Raw genomic sequence first — 26,160 nt, 5'->3', positions numbered from 1 at the left:
AGGAGCATGATCAGTAACCAGCCGGAAGTTTCTACCAAGCAAGTAGTATTGAAGAGTTTCTAATGCCTACTTAATTGCAAGGCATCCCTTTTCCACAATAGAATAATTCTGCTCTTGTGGTAGAAGCTTCTGGCTGAGATAAATGATAGGATGCTCTGCCCCTTGATGTTCCTGGGAAAGGATTGCCCCTAAGCCTACATCTGAAGCATCTGTTTGAACTAAAAAATATTTAGAGAAATCAGGTGCTACCAGAACAGGCGTAGAGCAAAGGGACTCTTTTAGCTTCTGGAAGGCTTTCTCTGTCTCTGTAGTCCACTTAATTTTAACTGGACTTCTTGCCATAGTGAGATCTGTCAGTGGGATTGCTATTGTTGAAAATTCAGGAACAAAACTCTGGTAGTATCCTATAAATCCCCAAAAAGGTTCTTCCTTGTTTTTTGGTTACTGGCCTTGGCCAGTTCTGGATGGCATCTATCTTTGTAGTTTGATGTTTCATTAAACCCCTTCCAATGGAGAATCCTAAATATTTTGCTTCTTTCAACCCCATAAAATATTTAGCTGGGTTGGCAGTAAGACCAGAACTCCTAATGGCATCAAGAACAGCTTGGGCTTTTGGGAGATGGGACTACCTATCCTCACTATCGATGACCATGTCAACTAAATAGGCAGATGCATAATGAGTATGGGGATTTAAGACTTTATCCATTAGTCTTTGAAATGTAGCTGCAGCCCCATGAAACTCAAAAGGCAAAACTGTGTATTGGAAGAGCCCATCAGGGGTTGAATAGGCCGTTTACCTCTTTGTCAAATCCAAAGTAGAAATAAAGCGAGCCCTTCCAAGTTTCTCAATCAATTCATCGACCCTTGGCATAGGATAGGTGTCGAATTTTGAAATTACATTTAGTCTTCTGCAATCATTACAAGAACAATAGGGCTATTACAGTTGCTGTAGGACTCTTTGATCACCCCAAGCTCAAGCATCTTTTTTACCTCTGAGCTAATAAATTTCGTTGAGCTTCAGGTATCCTGCAAGGCTTAAGAGTCACAATATTCCCTGATTCTGTAATTATATCATGTTTTATAAGATCTGTTTTCCCAGGCACTTTAGAAAACACATCTTTGTTCCTTATTAAAACTTATTTTACCTCTTGTCTCTGATAGAGGCATAAGCCATCTGACACATTTACTTCTGAGGACATATCAGTAGAGAGTGTTGTTGCCCCTAGCTGGTTTACCTTGTAATTCCCCTCTCCCACCCACTCAATGACTTCATACGGACCTTGCCAGGTGGCAAGAAACTTATTTTCTACATTAGGGATGAGGACAAGTACTCTATCAACCTGATGAAAAACATGGACTCTGGCATTATGATTATAAGTATTTTGCTGGGATTCCTGGGCCTTTTTCATGTGTTACACTACTATAGGCCTAATGGCAGCTATGCGATCTTGAATTTGAGTAATGTGATCTATGACACTATGGTAGGGGGGTGGTCTCCTGTTCCCAAGTTTATTTAACTACATTGAGTAAACCCCTAGGGTGTCGCCCATACAACAGCTCGAAGGGGGAGAAACCTGTAGAGGACTGAGGAACCTTCCTAATGGCAAACATTAAATGTGGGAGCAAGTGGTCCCAATTATTTTCAACTGTGTCAATTGCACGGTGTAGCATCGTCTTAAGGGTCTTATTGAATCTCTTCATCAAGCCGTCTGTTTGGGGGTGATACGCAGAAGTTTTTAAATGTTTTATTTTAAGGAGTGTACACAACTCCTTCATAACTCAGGACATAAAAGGGGTTCCCTGATCAGTAAGGATTTCTTTTGGGATTCCCACCCGACTAAATATATGTACTAGTTATTTTGCTCTGGATTTAGAGGAGGAATTACGAAGAGGTATAGCCTCTGGATAACGTGTAGCATAGTCTAAGAGTCAGACCAATAATATATACTGGTGTCCTCTAGCTGACTTTGGTAAAGGCCCCATTATATCCATAGCAATCCAGTCAAAGGGAACATTGATTATGGGCAGTGGAAATCTGCGTGCTGACATTCAGGACATGCGAAGAAATAATTTGTTATATCAGCCATTTTTCCTGGCCAGTAAAACCTCCTAAGGATTCTTTTTTGTTTTTTTTTCTACTCCTAGGTGTCCTCCTAGTAAATGGCTATCAGAGAGATTTAAGATAGTATTTTTAAACACCTTGGTACACGTAACTGCCTAATTACATCTGCTAATTTTTTATCAATTCGATATAGCAAGTTATTAGACACTTAAAAGTGTGGAAAACTAAGTAGCCTTTGTGGTTCCTGTTCTACTTTAAGAGTGGAGTCTTCCCAATGGGACCTTCTAAAATCCTCATGACTAGTCTGTAAGTGAACCAACTCAGTTTCAGGACTATCATCTGGGTTGTTTCCATCAGATCTTAAATTCTCTTCCAATAGAGTAGTCATGGGAAACAAAACCTTAGCCTTCTTTTTCTTTTCTACTACTTCTCCCACTATGTCAACCTCTGAGAATGGAAAGTCTTTCCAAGACACAACTTCCTTTTAAACAATTTTTCTTCCGAACAGTTTTCTTTTTTTTAACAGGGCCCACAAATCAAGAAACTTTGTAAAATATCTTCCAATAATAACATCATGTGGTAGTCGGGGTAATACACCCACACAGAAATTTATAGACCCAAAATGGGTCCCAAACTCAACTTCAGCTGTGGGGTATTCTCGGGTATCGCTGTGAACACAAATAACTTTCAATTTTTTGGTGTAATCAATTTTGTAGTGTGATATAAGGCTTTCTAAGACTAAAGTTACTACAATTCCTTAATCAAGTAAGGCTTTAACCCTTCTTTCATTTACCATAACTGTATACTGGGATGACTATTTAGATACCCCTCAGTATTAGAGAATTGGGTTGACAACAACGAATAAGGAGTTGCTTCTTTACTCATACTACACTGCATTGGTTCTATCTGTAGAGGACACTCATATGAAAAATCTCTGAAGAAGCACATGTACGCATGCACAAAATGCATCAGAAAGGAGCTCACCCTATGTGTTATGTAAAAGCCTGCTCCTGATTAAACCTATTTTGATCCGCTGTGAGTTCCAGCATCTCCTTTTCCTCATCTCATATGAAAAATGGCCTGATTCGTGACATTTAAAACATTTTATCAAAGAGTTCTGGCCATTTTTAGCCCCTTTAACAAAGTTCGTAGACTGGTAACGATTTCTGGCACCCCAGAATTCAGTGCGTGGTTACTCCATTCTTTTTGGTTTTACTACAGGTTTGCAAACTTTAGTGGATCCATGGGCCCTCGGGTTGGTGCACTGTTCAGAATGAGTTGGCATTGACAATTCTCCAACTACAATATACCTTTCTACCAGGGCAACCAGTTCCTCAGCACTATGGGGATCACAGTGACCCACCAAGCTGCAAAGAGGTATTGTTAGACTTCTCAGGAATCTGTCCATTACTAAAATTTCAACAATACGACTGGGTGTGTTGCTTTCTGGATGCAACCATTTTCGAGTGAGGTGAATAAGGTTAAACATTTGAAACCTGGATGATGTGTTAGAACAGAATGTCCAAGTATGGAATCTTTGGGCATGTACTGCCGATGTCACTTCAAGCCATGCTAGAATCTCTGCCTTTAGTTTATGGTAATAATTGGCCTTTGCTCACTCCAGGTCATAATATGCTTTTTGGGGTTCCCCGGTAAGGAAAGGTGATAAGAGGCTGGTCCATTGCACAGTTGGCCACCCCTCTCTCTCTTCAGTACATTCAAAAGTTAATAAATACGCCTCTATATAATCGTCAGGCGCCATCAAATGCATAATTGTATAGTGCATAATCTAATATATTAACTGAGAATATCCAATCGTGTATGTACTATACAATTATGCATTTAAATAAATATATCCTATTGCAGCAATATGGGCCGATATGGTGATTCCATATGTTCCAAACATGGCTAAAATATGTTAGTGAACTAAGGATACTTGAGAGATTTGTTGTATTTTAATATGTCTTTTGAAACCATTGTTACAGCCCTTTGTAATCTGCATATGGAGATTATTATTACCACTGTATATATTGTTATTACATGAGTGCATACACACCTTTTGAATGAACTGTATTGTAAATTTCCAGTTATGACATATATCCCATTCTGTCCACACATTTAGTCAGGCATATTAGGGGTTAAGTGAGGAGGTTTACCCCTCCCATTTAATTTAGCCAATCATGGAGTAGTACTCTTTTTTTAAACTACCTCAGATGTATTGTATGGCAGGTTTATGATTATGGCCACAAGCCGAAACTAGTCAAACAGTCTTATTCTTGTTCTGCATTTCTTATGCTGCTGTTGGATTTTATCCTGATTCAAATAAATTGTTGAAGTTTTAATGTATTGAGGACTCTGCATTACTTTTTGCTGCTATTTATCCTTTGTGGATTACAAGGAATCCTTTCTGGCAGTTTTTCTCATAACTGAGTCCCCACACTTGGTTGTCCCAGGATTACCCGTATCACAGATACAACTGTATAGAGGCAACGCAGGATCGTGGAGCAGGCTGTTCAGCCAATCAATGCATGTTTGCCCACACACACCCTTTTGTTGTTGCTGACGTCAAGTCCGGGAGCCGAAGAGAGGAGTTGGTGAGAATACGGCGCCTTACGCTGAAGTAAGTGATTACACGGGCTAGACCCGTTCGCCTTTCCCTGCATGAATGCTCATGCCGGATAAGTGACAGCGACATTCAGCTTTCTTTTTCGGCAGAAGGGTGAGTGTTTATGCCCTTTACTCCGCTATAGTGGATGCCGGTTGGATTATACTAACTGTGGGGTCACTGTGTGTTGCAAAGCTTTTCCTACAATGCATGCCATCAGTTGATTAACTTTGTTGTGGGTTTTCCTCAACTATATTACTTATGGATACAAGTTGCATCGATATTCTCTAAAGCATTAATATTCCTCCCTGGAAGCTCTTGTCTGTTTTTGAGATATACTGTATATACACATATATACACATAAATACATATGTATTCATTTATAGACATATATATATATATATATATATATAAACACAGTATATTCAATTGGGAAATAACAGCACTCTCTGTTACAATGTGCGTAGTCGGGGTGCTGACCAGAGTTATGTAGAATAAAAGTCCATAGAGAGCACTCACAGCGAAACAAATAAGTTTTATTTAAAGAGTTAACATTTTCGGGGAGTAACCTCATCCTCAGGCTCCTGTGAAAAACAAGTGTGTGTGTATATATATATATATATATATATATATATATCAAGAAACAAAGTGAAGCACTCACTAGACTTTAGACATCAAAGTGAACTATTTATTTAGTGATGTTTCGGGACCTCAAGCGTCCCTTTTTCTGACAAAAAAATCTTTTGTTTATGTATATGTGTGTGTGTATTGGAGCCCTTCACAGTCAAGTAGATTAAAACATGAAAAAAACTAATGTAAATATTTTACATTCCAATGTTCATAACATATACCTCTTTATACCTATTTATAATTTTATATATATACTATATATATATATATATATATATATATATATATATATATATATTTCCCCTGCTATGTGAAGAATACACTTTTTAGTAAACACGATCGGGATTGCGCACGAGTAGGGTATTAGGTATTTTTTACAACTTTTTACACTCCATTGACTACTGTGGGGGAATAAGTTAACCCCTTTACCCAATTTGACGTACATATACATCATGCGGTATGAAGCTCATCGTACCGCATAAGATATATACTGTATATGCCCAAGCTGCAGGAAGCTCCAGCATTCTTGGCTGTAAAGTTATAGCTTGGAGTGCCTGCATATGGAACCAGAGTACAATAGGCGCTCCAGTTCCATATGAAGGCAAATGCCAAATTGTTACATACAGTGACACTGTGTGTGTCACCATCTGTAAAGATCATCTGCTAATGTAGGAGGGAAAGCGGGAGGTGTGTGGGAGTACCAGCAGGGAAGGGAGTAGGGGATGGGTGAGGGAGTGGGATGGGCCCTACATTGCAGAAAAAAAATGAAGGGAGAGCTAAACTACAGAAAAAAATGTGTGGTGGGGGTCCCTAACTAACGATCACCATAGGGGGTGGGGGCCATTACACTGCAGAACAAAAATAAATAAAATAAACATGTATTTCAAGGCACTGGCAGATAGTTGCAATCACTAAAGATGGACACAATTAGTGGGAGGGGAAGGTTAGCTATTTGGGGGAGGGATCAGGTAGGTGGGAGGGTTGAGGAGGATCATTACACTGCAGTAAAAAGTAAAATTATATATATATATATATATATATATATATATATATATATATATTAATAATAAAAAACATAACTGTCTGCCAGTACTTAAGATGGTGGTGACCAGAGGGGGGTGAGAAGGAAAGAGAGATGTTTGGGACATATCAGGTAGGGATCAGGGGTGGGCGGTGTCAGGTTGGAGGATAATCTCTACACTACAGCTAAAATTAACTTTACAAGCTACCTGATTAACCCTTTCACTGCTGGGAATAATAAAATTGTGGTGTGCTGCTGCAATTAGCGGCAATCTAATTACCAAAAACTATTTCAAAGCCATTTATGTCTGCAATTTCTTAACAAAGGATGTTATGTTTGCACAAGCGGTGTGTAAATAATTTCAGTGAGAAACCCAAAGTTTGTGAAAAAGTTAACAATTTTTTATATGATCGCATTTGGCGGTGAAATGGTGGCATGAAATATACCAAAATGGGCTTAGATCAATATCTAAGTTCTTCTATGAAATTTCCAGTGGCGAAGGGGTTATTGTGATCCTAATATTTGAAGTTTGTCTTTTATTTTGGACAAGTTCTTCTCTGAAATTCCCAGTAGCGAAGGGGTTATTGTGATCCTAATATTTGAAGTTTGTCTTTTTGCACACTTAGGGTTAGCATGAGAAAAAAATTTTTACTTTCAACTTGTAATATGAGCGCTACCCAACGCATGCAAAAAGCTTACTTCTAGCAGAATTTGCGTGCAAACGGGATAGATAATTAGTGCCCCCTTCATAAGCTAGCCCATATTTTTGCTTTTTTTGTTACAGGAAGCAATATGCACTTGTAGGATGGATTCACCAAGACATGGATGCATGGAGGGGACAAGAGGGAGTACCACCCTTGGAATTTGGCACCTTATACCTAAGCATAAGCACCCACTTGCCTCACTTATTTAATGCCAATGAATCACAAATTTTACAATGATGTGCTGCTCATGTAAAACAAGCAAATCTTGTGTGCTGCTTGTGTAACCCTAATAGTGATTGCAGAGTCAGGGGTCTGATCTGAGTTCTAGTCACATCCTTGCCTACTACCCTTCTGTAACAGACTTCTTGTTAATTATTTTTATATCTGGCAATTCTAGAAACAACCTTATATGTATATATAGCACTTTGCTTCAATGTCAGTAGAAAGTGACAAGATACATGGGCATGTATGTTGCGCAATAGGTAAAAGGTGAAATAGTAAAGTGTGTTACTAAAGTCTTTTTTTGTGGTAATTTTCTCTATTTCCTGTAATATAATAAATTAACATTTTCCCTATTCCCTTTCTTCTTCAACAACCATTATTAAAATTCCCTAGATATCATCTTAATCAAACTCAGTTTTGTTATGTTGATGACATAAAAACTAATATGCTTATATTACAATAAAATATCCTTATTCCCATAAGAGTAATTCTGATTTGGAATGCCGTACTATATTGAAAAATAAATATTACTCTTATGAATGGTGAACTTAAATTATGAACACAGTTCCCAATGTAGTAATTTATATACATTATGAATATTTTTATTATTTCTTGAGCAATATTGAATTAAGCACTTCAATATTCCAAAAACGAATTATTTCAACAATAAAAACACTGTATAATTTCTACAGGAATAATATAATTTTGAACACTTTCCTATTTCTTTCCAGCAAACAACATATATAAGAATAGAAAATAAATCCACTGTAGGTGTTGCATGTAAAGTTGGAATAGAGCCAATATATCCAACCCTACAGGAACGTAAGGTTCCTTACATTATAACTACAAAGAAAACTATTTAGAAGGCAATGCCTGATAATCTCTAACTCTTCAGGGACATTAAAAAGTAATTAAATGCTAGATAGAATGATCTATTTCAAACAAAAAATAACCTGAGAATAATATACAGTATATTTTAAAAGTGTACTACTTTTTTAACTATTAAAATAAAATAATTGTTAGGATTTAGGGCCAGAAGTTCAAAAGATTGTCAGATTCATGAGAAATTCAGTCTTGGCAGCCTCGCAAGGGCAAAATATTATTAAAAAAAGTCAGTAAAAAACAAAAGAGGAAGGGACGCCTCATAGCGTAACCATGTCTTCAAATAAATCTTAGTTGGAAGGTGTATATATATATATATATATATATATATATATCAAAATAACAAGAGTATTGCATTGAGCAATGATACTTTTTTTATTGGACTAACTATACATTTATAAGATGACAAGCTTTCGGAAGAGTTCCTTCCTTTATCAAGTCTAAAGCAATACTGACCAATTCAATGGAATTTACAGATTATATCTTAAAACACAGAATAGCTAAGAAGACAGTGCAGGGAGAGGAGGGGGTGTCGTAAAAATCATTAGGGGGGCTTAGGTAACAGGCAGACAGTGCCCAGTGTAGGAGAACAGACAGGGGAAATATATAGCTATACATAGAGCATATACTGACATCAAGTTATATATCAACATTGAATCAATATCTATAAAGATGTGAAATTGTATATACAGGGGGAATACAAAAGTTAAAAAAAGACACAAGTGTGGACATAGGCTTACCTGTGTACCTATGTATAAAGAATGTGGAAAATACAATGTAATTGACTAAATGAAAGTACATTACAAATAATTTTGATAATGTGTTAAGAATCCAGAGTCCACATTTAGTCCAGAATTAAACAGGTTGAAGTGCATTATCATTTTAATTTCAAAGGTTTTTCTTTCCATGGTGTTTTTGAAGTTGCCTCTGAGAATTTTGATTTTGAAGTTTTGGATGGAGTGGTCAGGTTGGGTGAAATGGTGACCAACAGGGGTGCAGTATTTTGTTTCACAGTGGTTTTTGATTGAGTGTCTGTGTAAGTTCATTCGAAGGTGCAGTTTTTGGCTTGTTTCTCCAATATTGCATCCCATTTCACATGCAGTGCAATGTATCATGTATACCACATTTGCAGATATACATGAATATGCCCCTTTAATGTTATAAGATTTATTATTGTGATTTGCTGTGCTGCTTTCACAAACGTGTTGACACAGTTTGCAGAGTGCTTTATAGCAGCACTTGGTTCCATTCTGAGTGTTCTTTTTCTCAAGGGGTAGCTTCCTATGTACCAGTTTCTGCTTTAGGTTAGGTGGCTGTCTGTATGCCAGAATTGGGGGTTTTGGAAAGATTTTTTTGAGTGTGGGATCCTCTAAGAGTAGTGGCTGTAAGTCTTTTATTATTTTTCGTATCCCTTCCACAGCAGGGTTGTATTTGACTCATAGTGGGATACATGATATGTTTTTCTTCTCCTTGTATTGCAGTAAGTGTTCACGTGGAGTATTGAGGGAAGAGTTAATTTTTTTATTTATAATCCTTGTTTTGTAACCTTTTTCTCTGAATGATTGGGACAGTGTGATGAGGTGTTTGTCACGGTCCTTGGAATCTGAGCAAATTCTGTGGTATCTTGTAGCCTGACTGTAGATTATGGATTTTTTAATGTGATTGGGGTGGGAGCTGGAGCTTTGGAGGTAGCTGCATCTATCTGTTGGTTTCCTGTATACAGATGAGTGCAGTTTTCTATATTTGATGGATATTGTTGTATCCAGGAAGCTGACACAGTCTCTAGAAAAGTTCATTTTAAGCTTGATTGATGCATGAAATAGATTAAATGATTTATGAAAATGTTCAAGGTTTTTTTCTCCTTCTGTCCATATGATGAAAATATCATCGATGTAGCGAAAGTATTTGAAGGGTTTGTGTACTGTGGTGCCATTTTTGTGCCCATGGCTGTTCCCATGGTTTGTAAGTAGATGGAGTGGTTGAAGATGAAATAATTGTGAGTAAGTATAAATTCTGTAAGTTTACTGACTGTAGAACCACTATATGTCTGGTATGGGCTGTTGGAGGAAAGAAAGTTTAAGCAAGCATCAATACCATCTTTATGTGGAATATTGCTGTACATGGATTCCACATCCATTGTCACAAGTATAGTATCCTCTGGCAATTCTGTTATCTGGCTGATTTTGTTAAGAAAATCAGATTTTGTTAAGAATATATATATATAAAACTCACATTTTGTGATGGCACTTGTTGGATAAAGTGCTCATGGGCAGCCTGACACTCTCAGCGGTCAGCTCGCTGTCTACTCACGGTAGCGGTCTAATTTGTATATACTGCATACCGGCTACTGACGATGCTCCGTATGCCGCTACTGGAAGTTCAATTAAAATAGAAATGTCTCCAAAATCAAACATGGTGAGTGCACACTCAGGAGACAATCAAACTGTAAAAAAACACATTTTTATTACGTTTCTCAGGCAAACACGGCTGTTTCCTCTTGCCTAAGGATTTCTATCTTTGGTGAACACTTTTTGGACATATATACAACATTTGTATATTGTTCTGGACATTCTTGTTTTAAATAAATACATTATTTATTTATTTGTATTGGTATCAGCAACACTGTTTAATATAAAAAAGTCACCTGACCCTAGCTTTATAGATAAGCCATGAAAAGAGCCTGGGCTACTGTTTTCTATGTGATATTAATATACTGTACATAAAATCTTGTTCCTAATAAGAAAATAATATGTAAAAAGTTAAAAAAAATGTGTATTTAAATAACAGGCATACTTTAAATACGTAATGTATTATTTACAGTGTAATACATACATACAACACACTATATACACATGTAAAATATACCCACAACCCCCAGATCAAATAGGTTATTATTCATGTACTAGTCTCACTATTGTATCATAACAAAAGAAGTTCCATTTTGGTTCACACATTTAAATTGTATTGTCATTCAATTTTGTTTGCTGCAGAAAGCCATAATGCTTTTCACATTTATTACCTCTTATTATTATTATCATCATTTATTTGTATAGCGACGCCAAATTCCATAGTGCTGGGTACAATGATAGGGGTATATAATGACAAAGATTTTTGATAAAATACAAAACATAACAAAACTAAATAAATCTAGTACAGGAGGAAGAGGGCCCTGCTTCAGAGAGCTCACAGTCTACAGGTTTAGGGTGCATAGACAAAAGGTTGGGGTAGCTTGTTACATTGGTTGTAGTTGCAGCAGTGAGTCAGGTAGTTCATTTATTAGTTTGGTTCGGATGAGGGATGGAGGAGAGATGGTGCGCCTCTCTTAATAGGTGGGTTTTCAAGGAATATCTGAAGCTATACAAGGTTGGAGACAGTCTTATGGAGCGGGGTAGAGAGTTCCAGAGGACAGGAGCAGCATGTGCCAAGTCTTGGAGGCAGGAGTGGGACATAGTGATAACAGGAGTGGAGAGACATAGGTCAGAGGTTGATTGAAGAGGACGGGATGGGGAATATATAGTTGGGAGCTAGACTGTATAGTGCTTTGTAAGTTAGGGTTAATACTTTAAATTGTATTCTGGAGTGTATGGGGAGCCAATATAGAGACTGGCAGAGCAGAGCAGCTGATGAAGATTGGTGACTTAGGTGGATGAGTCTAGCAGAAGCATTCATAATAGATTGGAGGGAGGAGAGGCGGTGTTTTGGAAGGCCATTTAGGAGTAGATTACTATAATCAATGCGTGACAAAATGAGGGAATAAATAAGTATTTTTGTAGTTTTTTGAGTAAGGAAGGGACGAATTCTGGAAATGTATAGGTGTGAATAGGAGGATTTGGTAAGTGCTTGTATATGTGGGTTGATTGTGAGCTCTGAGTCTAGTATGACCCCAAGACAGCGGACCTGGGGTGAGGTGTTGAGAATAGAGTCTTCAACCGTCAGAGAAATGTCAGGTGTCGGATGCCTCGACGAGGGGGGAATAAAAAGCAGCTCAGTTTTGGACAGATTGATTTGGAGGTAGTGTGAAGACATCCAAGAGTAATTTGCTGAGAGGCAGTTGGAAATCTGGTTGAGTAAAGAGGGAGAGATATCAGGAGAGGGAAGATAGATTTGGGTATCATCAGCATATAAGTGGTACTGGAATCCAAGGGAGGATGTATAGAGAGAGAAAAGCAAGGGGCCCAAGACAGAGCCTTGCGGTATCCAACTGAGAGAGGCATAGGATCGCAAGAGCAGTTTGGCAGATATGAGGCAAACCAGGAGAGGGATGTGTCTCGGTGTAATATACCTTTAAGTCCTGCACACCTTAGGAGAAGTCTCCTCCCACTACCTGTCTCACAGGTATTTATTGCCGCATCCCCTTTTCTAACATTGCCTGAATATTGAAGGAAGTTAACCCTCAAGTATTTCTCTGTGTCTTTTCCTTAAAATAACTTTGATTATTAGGTCCTACTCAACTTAGACTTCATTATCTTTGTGAAGTAGCTGAAAAACAGAATGGAGCACAGAGCGCAAGCCACTCTAAGTGTAAAATCATTTATTTACTCCAACAATTAAAAACGTGTGAATCGCACGTATAGTGTGACAGAATAAAAATGCACAATTGAACAAGTCCAAGATTATATCACCGGATGTTAGGGGTGTGTTGTCCGTCACCTTGTAGCTTGAAATCCCCAAAACGGCTTCCGGAACGCCGTGGATGAATTCAGCCTGTGAAGAGGGATACTCCGAGCAACACCGGTGATTAGAAAGCTGAGAGAAGTTGCTAGTGCCGCCTCAACGCGTTTCCTCAGGCTACGACCTGACTTTTTCAAGAGGATCTATGGAGTTACGTTCTGAAGTCTTTTTAAACAGCCCGGTAAGGTGCGCCTCTCAAAGGAGACATCTTATTGGTTATGACTCATCAATGACGCTAGGGCAAGTGTAGCGCATACAATCTTTCAAAGTGTCCTTTCTGAATGAGCTATGAATACGTAAAAAGCAATGTATCAATATAAAATTACAATTTCTTGTGAGCGATATAAATATTAGGAAATAGCTAACCATATTAACAATTACATTTGATGCAGTTGCATAAAAAGTTAAAAAACATATTCTTAAATTACATAATCATAATCTAACATTTGTCATTGTGTAATATGCTACAGAAAGAAAACAAAAAACTAATTTATAAACTGTACAGTGAGCAACCAATATTGCTCAAGACAAAGTTCAGAACAGTACTATGTGCTGAGAGAGACTGTCACCTTCACGACATGTAGTGTTAAATGGTGAAACATATGTATATACATAGTATCGTTCCGTAGAAAGGACAAACCAGGAAACAAAACAGCATGTGCACCTGACTTTAGACACTGAGCAGAAAAGAGCAGGCAATGTGACTTTCCTTAGACCACTAGTGGGGCCGGCAAATAATATTCCTTTAAGCAGTCACATCAAATGTAAGAATCAAAGGTAAGCATCAAAATCCCTAGTATTTCCGAGTAGCCCAGCTGTAAATAATAAACTCACAAAGCAGCCCGCTATTAGACATGCAGGGGAAATGGTGTAGCCAATAGTAGTACTAGCCTGTCAGCTCGTGTATCCGTAGCGTTAATCAGGCTTATAGCAAAGCACAACTCCACATCTCCGTGGCTTAGAGCTGGGTCATAACAGAAATTTACAGAGAGTCACTTGCAAGCTTAAAACAGCATACTCACAGTGCTGGGGTTCCGCTGTTGACAACTTTTGTATTCCTAGGTGTCAGTCTCAGTTGTATAGCTTTCGTACCCAAATAACACTACTCAGCCTCTCTCCATAGCGCACACCTTCTCCAATCAGCTTGAGTCATCCGGGTCAGCTGTAATCCGTGTCGGCCCGTGCGTGCTGGCAGAAGTGGAGTCCCTGTACTCCACAGTAAATAAAAAACAAATGAGTATCCAAAGCACGTCCAGGTATAGAAAAGAATCACTTGATTTCCAAATCCATAGGTAAAAAGCAAGCCTTTATTGTGGAAGTTAAAAAGGATAGAACATGGTCATAAAACTCTCAGCAGAGAGACAAGTGAAAAAGGTCTGACCGGTTTTGGCCTAGTGTGGCCGTAGTCATAGACAGATAACAGGTATTCAAAGAACACACCTTATATACCTGTTGGCCACTCCCCAACTGGGAGTGGTATAGAGAAAACAGATTAAAAACATACTCGTTACTCTAAGCTGTTATAGAAGAGGGGATGTGTTATATATATATAATAACAAGTGGAGAATTAAAAATATATACAAGAACTATGGGCATGAACTGTAGATATTCACTTATAGGTAAATGGCTAATTTAATAAATGCATACATTCATTATTTCTTAAGTACATAGACTAATCTAAATCAGCTAGGTAATAGCTATAAAGAAGAAATATATATGTAGTAATAGATGGTAATAAATATCAGAAAAAATTTCAGAATGGTCAAATGCAAACACTGATTCATAAACACAAATTTACATAAGTAATTTTACAGATGTATTAAAGAAACCACAGTCAATATAAAAATATTGAAAATTGTTAACAGTAATTAAATAATTAAATATGAACTAGAGAGTCATATAATCAAATAGCCAAACAGTAAAATTATCATTTAATACTTCTGCACTTAGCCTAAATTTATAAAATGGAGGTGTATTTATAGAATATACTTAAACCTAGAGGAGTGCCTATCAGCCGAAAAAGGAGTAGATAGTAAGTGGCTTAAAGATGTTAACCAATTCTGGAGTATCAAGGAAAAAGGAGGTAGAATCAAGCACTATCTGTGCCAATAATTAATAATGTCGAATTCCGAATTGAAACCCTCAGGTAGCAGGCTACCGAGCCTTTGTATCCAATAGATCTCCTGCCTGGAGAGGATATGAAATAAATCACCTCCCCTAGGTGGTCTGGACACCGAATCAATAGCCCGCCACCTGAAGGTTCCAACATCTCCCATATGTACCTCCAAAAAATGTTTTGATAGAGCAGAAACAGCCCTTTCCTGAGAAACATAGGAGAGATGCTCCCTAATCCGCTTACCCACAGGCCTAGTGGTTCTGCCTACATATTTATAAACTGACATTAAAATTATTTGCTCAATCTATATATTTTTTTTTTATTTAATTAAATTTATAAAAAAACAGTAACATCTAAACACCAGAGAAGATATGTTCTCAATAGAGAATAGACACGGATAGCTTCAGATGCAAATTCATATGATTTTAAAGGATATATAGTAATTAATTACATAAACGCTTGCAAGTCTAGGTCAATATTAAGACCCAGATTACTTGCAGTGTTTAAGGTTTGAAGTTAATGGATCCAGTACGTTTCGCGTTGCCTTAGACTTCTCAGTCTATTTTTACAACTATTAGGGGCAATCCAGTCTAGGACCATGATGCGTAATCCTGAATTATTTGCATTGTGATAGTTTGTAAAATGATAGGGTACACCATTTCTTTTGTTGCATCTTTGTGAAGTAATCTTGTTATTTGTTTGGACTCGAAGTTGCAAGTATCTTATTTCCACCTAGGCTGTATCTGTTTATAGAGACAGAATTTCTAACGCATTTGTAAACTCTATGTTACTTATTTGGATATCACTGCTCAGCTGCAGAACTCATCGCCTATATGGCTCATCACATGACCTCTCATCTTACCTTTGTTCCGGTAATGCTGAACGCCAAGTTTGTTTCTTGCATAACACCACTCTGCTTGGTCACAACATCGGCTCTTGGTAACAGCTGTTCAAATCACAGTCATACTCATCGCATCAGACCGCAAGTATTGTAACGCTAATTTCATATCTGGCAATACCGTAAAAATACATTTGTACTTACCACTCTGCAAGTTATTCCTCAAAAAGTGATTGGACTGCCTATGTTCTATATGCTTAACAAAACCAGTCTATTAAACTTATATGACTAGAGTTGCAAACTGTATGCTAGTACCTTTACAACAAACCTTAAGACTCTTTAAACTCTGAAACAAATATTGAGCTTTGTATAAACTTTGGCTCATATACGTGGCAGAAATACTTCTCTGAGTATAACCCTCTATCAACTAGATTACGAGTTGTGCATTAGAGGCTATGCAGTGCTAACAAGCAGTTTATGCTCACCGCTCACTTACAGGCAGCGCTGGTATTACGGGTTTTTACAAACCCGGAGTTAATCGAAAAAAAGTGATCGTAGAGCAAACCTTTGCTCCACATCTCACCTCAATACCAGCGCTGCTTACATTAGCGGTGAGCTCACTGAACGTGCTCGTGCACGATTTCCCCATAGGAATCAATGGGGAGAGCCAGTTGAAAAAAAACTTAACACCTGCAAAAAAGCGGCGTAAAGCTCCTAACGCAGCCCCATTGATTCCTATGGGGAAAATACATTTATGTCTACACCTAACACCCTAACATGAACCCCGAGTTTAAACACCCCTAATCTTACACTTATTAACCCCTAATCTGCCGCCTCGACATCGCCGACACCTACATTATATTATTAACCCCTAATTTGCCGCTCCGGACACCGCCGCCACCTACATTATACTTATGAACCCCTAATCTACTGCCCCCAACATTGCCGACACCTAAATTATATTTATTAACCCCTAATCTGCTGCCCCAATGTCGCTGCAACCTACCTACACTTATTAACCCCTAATCTGCCACCCCTTAAGTCGCCGCCACTATATTAAAGTTATTAACTCCTAAACCTAAGTCTAACCCTAACACCCCCTAACTTAAATATAATTTAAATAAATCTAAATAAAATTAATATCATTAACTAAATTATTCCTATTTAAAACTAAATACTTACCTATAAAATAAACCCTACGCTAGCTACAATATAACTAATAGTTACATTGTATCTAGCTTAGGGTTTATATTATTTTACAGGCAAGTTTGTATTTATTTTAACTAGGTAGAATAGTTATTAAATAGTTATTAACTATTTAATAACTACATAGCAACAATAAAGACAAAAGTACCTGTAAAATACAACCTAACCTAAGTTACAATTACACCTAACACTACCACTATAATTAAATTAATTCCCTTAATTAAATAAAATTATCTAAAGTACAAAAACAAACAAACACTAAATTACAGAAAATAATAAACAAATTACAAGATTTTTAAACTAATTACACCAAATCTAATCCCCCTAACAAAATAAAAAGCCCCCCCCCCCAAAATAAAAAAGCCCTACCCTACACTAAATTACAAATAATCCATAAAAGGGCCTTTTGCAGGGCATTGCCCCAAAGTAATCAGCTCTTTTACCTGTGAAAAAAGTACAACCCCCCCAACATTAAAACCCACCACCCACACAACCAACCCTACTCTAAAACCCACCCAATCCCCCTTAAAAAAACCTAACACTAATCCCCTGAAGATCACCCTACCGGGAGATGTCTTCACCCAACCGGGCAGAAGTGGTCCTCCAGACGGGCAGAAGTGGTCCTCCAAATGGGCAGAAGTCTTCATCCAGACAGCATCTTCTATCTTCATTCATCCGGCGTGGAGCGGGTCCATCTTCAAGACATCCGACGTGGAGCATCCTCTTCTTTCAACGGCTATGACTTAATGAAGGTTCCTTTAAATGACGTCATCCAAGATGGCGTCCCTTCAATTCCGATTGGCTGATGGAATTCTATCAGCCAATCGGAATTAAGGTAGGTAGAATCCTATTAGCTGATGCAATCAGCCAATAGGATTGAACTTCAACCCTATTGGCTGATCCAATTAGCCAATAGGATTGAGCTGGCATTCTATTGGCTGTTCCAATCAGCCAATAGAATGCCAGCTAAATCCTATTGGTGGATTGCATTAGCCAATAGGATTTTTTCTACCTTAATTCCGATTGACTGATATAATTCTATCAGCCAAGAGGAATTGAAGGGACGCCATCTTGGATGACGTCACCAGTTGGGTGAAGATGTCTCCCGGTAGGTTGATCTTCAGGGGGTTAGTGTTAGGTTTTTTAAAGTGGGGATTGGGTGGGTTTTAGAGTAGGGTTGGTTGTGTGGTTGGTGGGTTTTAATGTTGGGGGGGGATTTGTACTTTTTTTTACAGGTAAAAGAGCTGATTAGGGAACTTCCGGGCGGCGGCCATGACAGGCTGCTTAATTGTTAGCTGCTAAATGTTTCTGTACCAATCTAACTAAAATCCGCTTTTAAACATACCATCGCTCATTTAACACAGTCTGAGTGACTCAGTTGAAGAAGCCCTTCAATTAGAACCAACTATCATCTTGATCAGAGACAGCTACAGTTTACCGGAGACTTTTTGAGGTTGAGGCCTCCCAGCTAACCCCCCGGCGGAGCGCTTTTGGGCCTCTGTCATTAAGAAGTGCCTTGTGAGTACTATTCTTGTTCATTAATAGTGGGGATTACCCTGTCAAACCTACCTGATGGAGTCCGAAGAAGCTATCTCGCTAGAGCGGATTGCCTTGATGAACATTTTGCACGGCTCGCAAGCATGGGGAAATGGCGGTGAAGCAGACCCGCAACAAAGTATGGTCACAGTGAATGTGGTAGCACCCAGACCGGAGCTTATCAAGGAGGAGAACCTTTCAATGACAGGGAAGAGTGAGATACCGCAAACGGATAAACACCATGGGGAGAGAGTACTAGCACCAGATAGCGCTGTATATCCTACACAGCCCGGGACTTACTCTATCACCGCAACCCACTCCCTCCCTGCTTCACATCCAACCCCTATGAGAACGTCGAGCCGAGATACTCAGAAAATCCAAGTGGTCCGGCATAGTCCCTTACTCACAGTTACCCCGGTCGTACAGTTTACTACAAAGGCATCAGGGGTAGAATGGCGAATGTCTACCATGAAGAACGTGACGGCGGTAGGCTTGCATTGTCCTGAGTACAACCTTCTTATCATGAGGAGACTCTTTCAAAGATATGGATTAGCTTACTTGGGCCTAGATTTGGAGTTTGGCAGTAGCCGTGAAAACCAGCGTTAGAGGCTCCTAACGCTGGTTTTAGGCTACCGCCTGTATTTGGAGTCAGTCAAAAAAGGGTCTAACGCTCACTTTTCAGCCGCGACTTTTCCATACCGCAGATCCCCTTACGTCATTTGCGTATCCTATCTTTTCAATGGGATCTTTCTAATGCCGGTATTTAGAGTCGTGTCTGAAGTGAGCGTTAGAAATCTAACGACAAAACTCCAGCCGCAGAAAAAAGTCAGTAGTTAAGAGCTTTCTGGGCTAACGCCGGTTCATAAAGCTCTTAACTACTGTGCTCTAAAGTACACTTACACCCATAAACTACCTATGTACCCCTAAACCGAGGCCCCCCACATCGCTGACACTCGATTAAATTTTTTTAACCCCTAATCTGCCGACCGCCACCTACGTTACTTATGTACCCCTAATCTGCTGCCCCTAACACCGCCGACCCCTATATTATATTTATTAACCCCTAACCTGCCCCCCACAACGTCGCAGACAGCTACCTACAATAATTAACCCCTAATCTGCCGACCGCAAAGAGCCGCCAGATACGTTATCCTTATGTACCCCTAATCTGCTGCCCCTAACACCGCCGACCCCTATATTATATTTATTAACCCCTAATCTGCCCCCCTCAACGTCGCCTCCACCTGCCTACACTTATTAACCCCTAATCTGCCGACCGGACCGCCCCACTACTATAATAAAGTTATTCACCCCTAATCCGCCTCACTAACCCTATAATAAATAGTATTAACGCCTAATCTGCCCTCCCTAACATCGCCGACACCTAGCTTCAATTATTAACCCCTAATCTGCCGACTGGAGCTCACCGCTATTCTAATAAATGTATTAACCCCGAAAGCTAAGTCTAACCCTAACACTAACACCCCCCTAAATTAAATATAATTTTAATCTAACGAAATTAATTAACTCTTCTTAAATAAATTATTCCTATTTAAAGCTAAATACTTACCTGTAAAATAAATCCTAATATAGCTACAATATAAATTATATTTATATTATAGCTATTTTAGGATTAATATTTATTTTACAGGTAACTTTGTATTTATTTTAACCAGGTACAATAGCTATTAAATAGTTAAGAACTATTTAATAGCTAAAATAGTTAAAATAATTACACATTTACCTGTAAAATAAATCGTAACCTAAGTTACAATAAAAAAGAACTAAGTTACAAAAAATAAAAAAATATTTACAAACATTAGAAATATATTACAACAATTTTAACCTAATTACACCTACTCTAAGCCCCCTAATAAAATAACAAAACCCCCCAAAATAAAAAAATGCCCTACCCGATTCTAAATTACTAAAGTTCAAAGCTCTTTTACCTTACCAGCCCTGAACAGGGCCCTTTGCGGGGCATGCCCCAAGAAGTTCAGCTCTTTTGCCTGTAAAATAAAACATACAATACCCCCTTCCCCAACATTACAACCCACCACCCACATACCCCTAATCTAACCCAAACCCCCCTTAAATAAACCTAACACTAAGCCCCTGAATATCTGAGCTCGCATTCTATTGAGCTCACATTCTATTGGCTGTTCCGATCAGCCAATAGAATGCGATCTCAATCTGATTGGCTGATTGGATCAGCCAATCGGATTGAACTTGATTCTGATTGGCTGATTCCATCAGCCAATCAGAATATTCCTACCTTAATTCCGATTGGCTGATAGAATCCTATCAGCCAATCGGAATTCGAGGGATGCCATCTTGGATTACGTAATTTAAAGGAACCATCATTCGTCGTTCAGTCGTCGGCCAGGATGGGTGTTCCGCGTCGGAGGCCTTCAGGATGCTGCCGCTCCGCTCCGGATGGATGACGATAGAAGATGCCTCTTGGATCAAGACTTCAATCGGATGGAAGACCTCTTCTGCCCCGCTTGGATGAAGACTTCTACCGGATGGAGGACCTCTTCTTGCTCCGCTTGGATGAAGAATTTGGCTCGGCTGGGTGAAGACGACTCAAGGTAGGGAGATCTTCAGGGGCTTAGTGTTAGGTTTATTTAAGGGGGGTTTGGGTTAGATTAGGGGTATGTGGGTGGTGGGTTGTAATGTTGGGGGGGGGTATTGTATGTTTTTTTTTACAGGCAAAAGAGCTGAACTTCTTGGGGCATGCCCCGCAAAGGGCCCTGTTCAGGGCTGGTAAGGTAAAAGAGCTTTGAACTTTAGTAATTTAGAATAGGGTAGGGCATTTTTTTTATTTTGGTGGGCTTTGTTATTTTATTAGGGGTCTTAGAGTAGGTGTAATTAGTTTAAAATTGTTGTAATATATTTCTAATGTTTGTAAATATATTTTTATTTTTTGTAACTTAGTTCTTTTTTATTTTTTGTACTTTAGTTAGTTTATTTCATTGTATTTATTTGTAGGAATTGTATTTAATTTATTTATTGATAGTGTAGTGTTAGGTTTAATTGTAGATAATTATAGGTATTTTATTTCATTTATTTATTGATAGTGTAGTGTTAGGTTTAATTGTAACTTAGGTTAGGATTTATTTTACAGGTAAATTTGTAATTATTTTAACTATTTTAGCTATTAAATAGTTCTTAACTATTTAATAGCTATTGTACCTGGTTAAAATAAATACAAAGTTACCTGTAAAATAAATATTAATCCTAAAATAGCTATAATATCATTAAAATTTATATTGTAGCTATATTAGGATTTATTTTACAGGTAAGTATTTAGCTTTAAATAGGAATAATTTATTTAAGAAGAGTTAATTAATTTTGTTAGATTAAAATTATATTTAATTTAGGGGGGTGTTAGTGTTAGGGTTAGACTTAGCTTTAGGGGTTAATACATTTATTAGAATAGCGGTGAGCTCCAGTCAGCAGATTAGGGGTTAATAATTGAAGTTAGGTGTCGGCGATGTTAGGTAGGGCAGATTAGGGGTTAATACTATTTATTATAGGGTTAGTGAGGCGGATTAGGGGTTAATAAGTGTAGGCAGGTGGAGGCGACGTTGTGGGGGGCAGATTAGGGGTTAATAAATATAATATAGGGGTCGGCGGTGTTAGGGGCAGCAGATTAGGGGTACATAGGGATAATGTAAGTAGCGACGGTTTACGGAGCGGCAGATTAGGGGTTAATAATAATATGCAGGTGTCAGCGATAGCGGGGGCGGCAGATTAGGGGTTAATAAGTGTAAGGCTAGGGGTGTTTAGACTCGGGGTACATGTTAGAGTGTTAGGTGCAGACATAGGAAGTGTTTCCCCATAGCAAACAATGGGGCTGCGTTAGGAGCTGAACGCGGCTTTTTTGCAGGTGTTAGGTTTTTTTTCAGCTCAAACAGCCCCATTGTTTCCTATGGGGGAATCGTGCACGAGCACGTTTTTGAGGCTGGCCGCGTCCGTAAGCAACTCTGGTATCGAGAGTTGCAGTGGCGTTAAATATGCTCTACTCTCCTTTTTTGGAGCCTAACGCAGCCATTCTGTGGACTCTCAATACCAGAGTTATTTTAAAGGTGCGGCCAGAAAAAAGCCAGCGTTAGATACGCGAGAGGCCCAGTCTTGCACCTTGTACACAAGATCTTTTTGACTTTTCATTTATAAACTTAAGTTGGCCAGGATACACTATTATGCGTTCAAAATTATAATTTAAATAGTAGTATTTCTGTTAGTTATGCTGAAATGTACCTAGTATCTATTTTTTGAAGTGGTGGTGAATGGAGGTTCTGCTGTCTGTGGCCGGGATGGCGGACCCCTGGCACCAGTGCCATATATAAAGGTATCCTGCAAATGCACCTAGGTCTGATGTAGCTTGTCCACTATTGAAACTAACTTGGAGGATGAGATAACTTGCTCCACAGGATCAGTAATACAGGCTATATACTATATATCCGCTCGAACTAAGTGCCTCGCCCCTAAAAACCTTTAGTTTACACTACATTATGTACATTTTAGGTGAACCCCCGGCTAATATCCGGATTCAGGAAACTACTGACTATATATCTGCAAGACCCCAGCTTTCTCTTTCCTTAGACATATGTACATACTTAAAGCCCTCTATAATGTTAGTCTCAGTGGACTGCTTATCACAGTATAAATTTAGATCTACCCACACTCTCTAAACTCCTCTGGTAGACCCAGTTTAAAAAAAAAAAAAGTTTCCTTTTCCCCTTTACGACAAGTATTCAGAAATATGAGACTTTCCTCTTCCATCCCTTATTACTTATGCTCCATTAAAACTAAGTCATAAAAAAGGAACCCCACTCCCCAGAAAACCATTAAAACCTGAGGTATCCCAATTGAGACCCAAGAGTGGTCTCCTTATTTCAGTTTACCTTCCTCTATTCATACCCACCTTTGTGCATTTGAGGTCCATGAGTGGCCTGAGCTTGGTTCGGAAGGTTTCACATTCTACAGGCAATAGATTTCAATACTGTTTAATTTAATTATAGTGTAGTGTTAGGTGTAATTGTAACTTAGGTTAGGTTTTATTTTACAGGTACTTTTGTATTTATTTTAGCTAGGTGGTTATTAAATAGTTAATAACTATTTAATAACTATTCTACCTAGTTAAAATAAATACAAACTTGCCTGTAAAATAAAAATAAACCCTAAACTAGCTACAATGTAATTATTAGTTGGGGGGGGTTAGGGTTAGACTTAGATTTAAGGGTTAATAACTTCAATATAGTGGCGGCGATGTTGGGGGCAGCAGATTAGGGGTTAATAAATGTAGGTAGGTGTCGACGATGTTAGGGACGGCATATTAGAGGTTAATAAAATGTAACTAGTGTTTGCGAGGCGGGAGTGCGGCGGTTTAGGGGTTAATATATTTATTATAGTGGCGGCGATGTCCGGTTCGGCAGATTAGGGGTTCAAGTTTTTTTAAAAGTGTTTGCGATGTGGGGGGGGGGGGGGGCTCGGTTTAGGGGTTAATAGATAGTTTATGGGTGTTAGTGTACTTTTTAGCACTTTAGTTAAGAGTTTTATGTTACGGCGTTGTAGTGTAAAACTCTTAACTACAGACTTTTAAATGTGGTAACAGGCTTGACAGGAGAGGGTCTACCGCTAACTTTTTGGCAGACTCGTAATACCGGTGCTTTGCAAGTCCAATTGAAAAAAGAGAATACACAATTGACGTAAGTGGATTTGTGGTATTTCCGAGTCTGGACAAAAAAGTGAGCGGTACACCTGTATCTGCAAGACTTGTAATACCAGCAGGTGTTAAAAGCAGCATTGGGTCCGGCCAACGTTGCTTTTAAGCCATAAGCAAGACCCGTAATCTAGCCGTTTGTTATTTAACCAACTAATTGCTGCAAATGTATTATTTGGGTTAATATAATTCAACAGCTACAAACAAATATTTACTTATATTGGTAAATCATCAAAACTCGGATGCCAAATGAGAGGATGGTTAACTGTGTCAAAAGCAGCGAATAGGACAAGAAGAATTAGTAAGGAGTAGTGGCCTTTTGCTTTAGCTGATCACAGGTCATTTGTTACTTTAGCAAGAGCAGTTTCTGTTGAGTGTTTAGGGTGGAAACCAGATTGTAGTGGATCAAGTAAGGAGTTAGTTGTGAGAAATTGAGTTAGTCAATTATAGACAAGTCGTTGCAATAATTTTGACGCAAAGGGAAGAAAGGAACCCAGTCGATAGTAAGAAAGCATGGAGGGGTCAAGCAAGGATTTTTTAGGATTAGTATGATTGACGCATGCTTGAATGTATCCGAAAATGTGCCAGAGGTCAGTGATTGGTTAAAGAGATGAGATAGGGTAGGGGTTAGTGAAGCATAGAGAGAAGGAAGAAGTCGTGAAGGAATAGGGTCCAGTTGGCAGATTGTGAGATGAGTCAAGAATAGGAGTACAGAGACTTCTTCCTCTGTTACAGGAGGAAAGTAGCATAGAGTTTTCTTAATAGGAGGGGTGGGTAAGATTGCTGTGTTTGAAGGATGTGAGTTGCAGATATCTTTTCTAATGGTGTCAATTTTATTTTTGAAGTGATCAGCAATAATCTGAGCAGTGAGGTTGGTAGTGGGCGGGGGTGCAGGTGGACATAGAAGGGAGTTAAAGGTTTAGAAATGCTTTCTGGGGTTGGATGCATGAGATGACACAAGGGAGGAAAAATAGACTTGTTTAGCCAGGCTGAGCGCAGAGTTGTAGGACTTAAGGATTAATTTATAATGCTAGAAATCAGCACAGGTGCGTGATTTCCTCCACTGCCGTTCAGCAGCCCGTGAACATCGGTGAAGATATCTGGTTTGTTTGGTGTGCCACAGTTGCCGTTGAGTGATTGATGTACAATGAACAATGGTGGGTGCAGCTTTGTCAATTATTGATTTTATTGCCAAATTATACTGTAAAGCAATCAGGTTTGGGCAAGAAAGGGATGAAATGTCAGAGAGCAGAGGATTCAGTTGAGTGGAAAAGTCTGTGAGATCAAAATCATTTAAATTTCTGTAAGGTAGCAGTTAGTTATTAATATTATTACTTAATTATTTTCTGTAATGTAGCAGATAGAGTAAGAGAGAAAGTTAGTAGATAGTGGTCAGAGAGAGGAAAGGAGAAGTTAAGGAAGTTGTAAACGGCACAGAGATTAGTGAAGACCAGGTCTATGGAGTTGCCTTCACGGTAGGTTGGAGATGTTGTCCACTGGAACAGGCCAAAAGAGGTGGTGAGGGATAGAAGTTTAGCAGCAGCAGGCATGTTAGGATTATCAAGGGGTATGTTGAAGTCCCCTAAGATGAGAGAAGGGACATTACAAGAGAGAAAATATGGAAGCCAATCTTCAAAGTAGCCCAGAAATTGTGATGCTGGGCCAGGGGGGCGATAAATAACTGCAACATGAAGAGCTAGAGGGGAGAAGAGGCGAATAGCATGAATTTCAAAAGATGAAAGAGGGGGGGTGAAGGAATGCAGTGAAAGGTACTGTGTGGAGACAGGAGAATTCCTACTCCCCCTCCTTGTTTGTCTCCTGGCCTGGATGTGTAGCTGAAGTGCAGGCCGCCATAGGACAGAGAGGCTACAGCAGTTGTGTTAGAAGAGGAAAGCTACGTTTCAGTGAGGGCTAACAGGTTAAGTGAACTTGAAATAAA

This window comes from Bombina bombina, chromosome 3, assembly GCF_027579735.1.
Source record: "Bombina bombina isolate aBomBom1 chromosome 3, aBomBom1.pri, whole genome shotgun sequence".
In the NCBI taxonomy this organism is placed as follows: domain Eukaryota; kingdom Metazoa; phylum Chordata; class Amphibia; order Anura; family Bombinatoridae; genus Bombina; species Bombina bombina.
The sequence above is the reverse complement of the archived record's forward strand: the minus strand, read 5'-3'. Positions refer to the sequence as shown.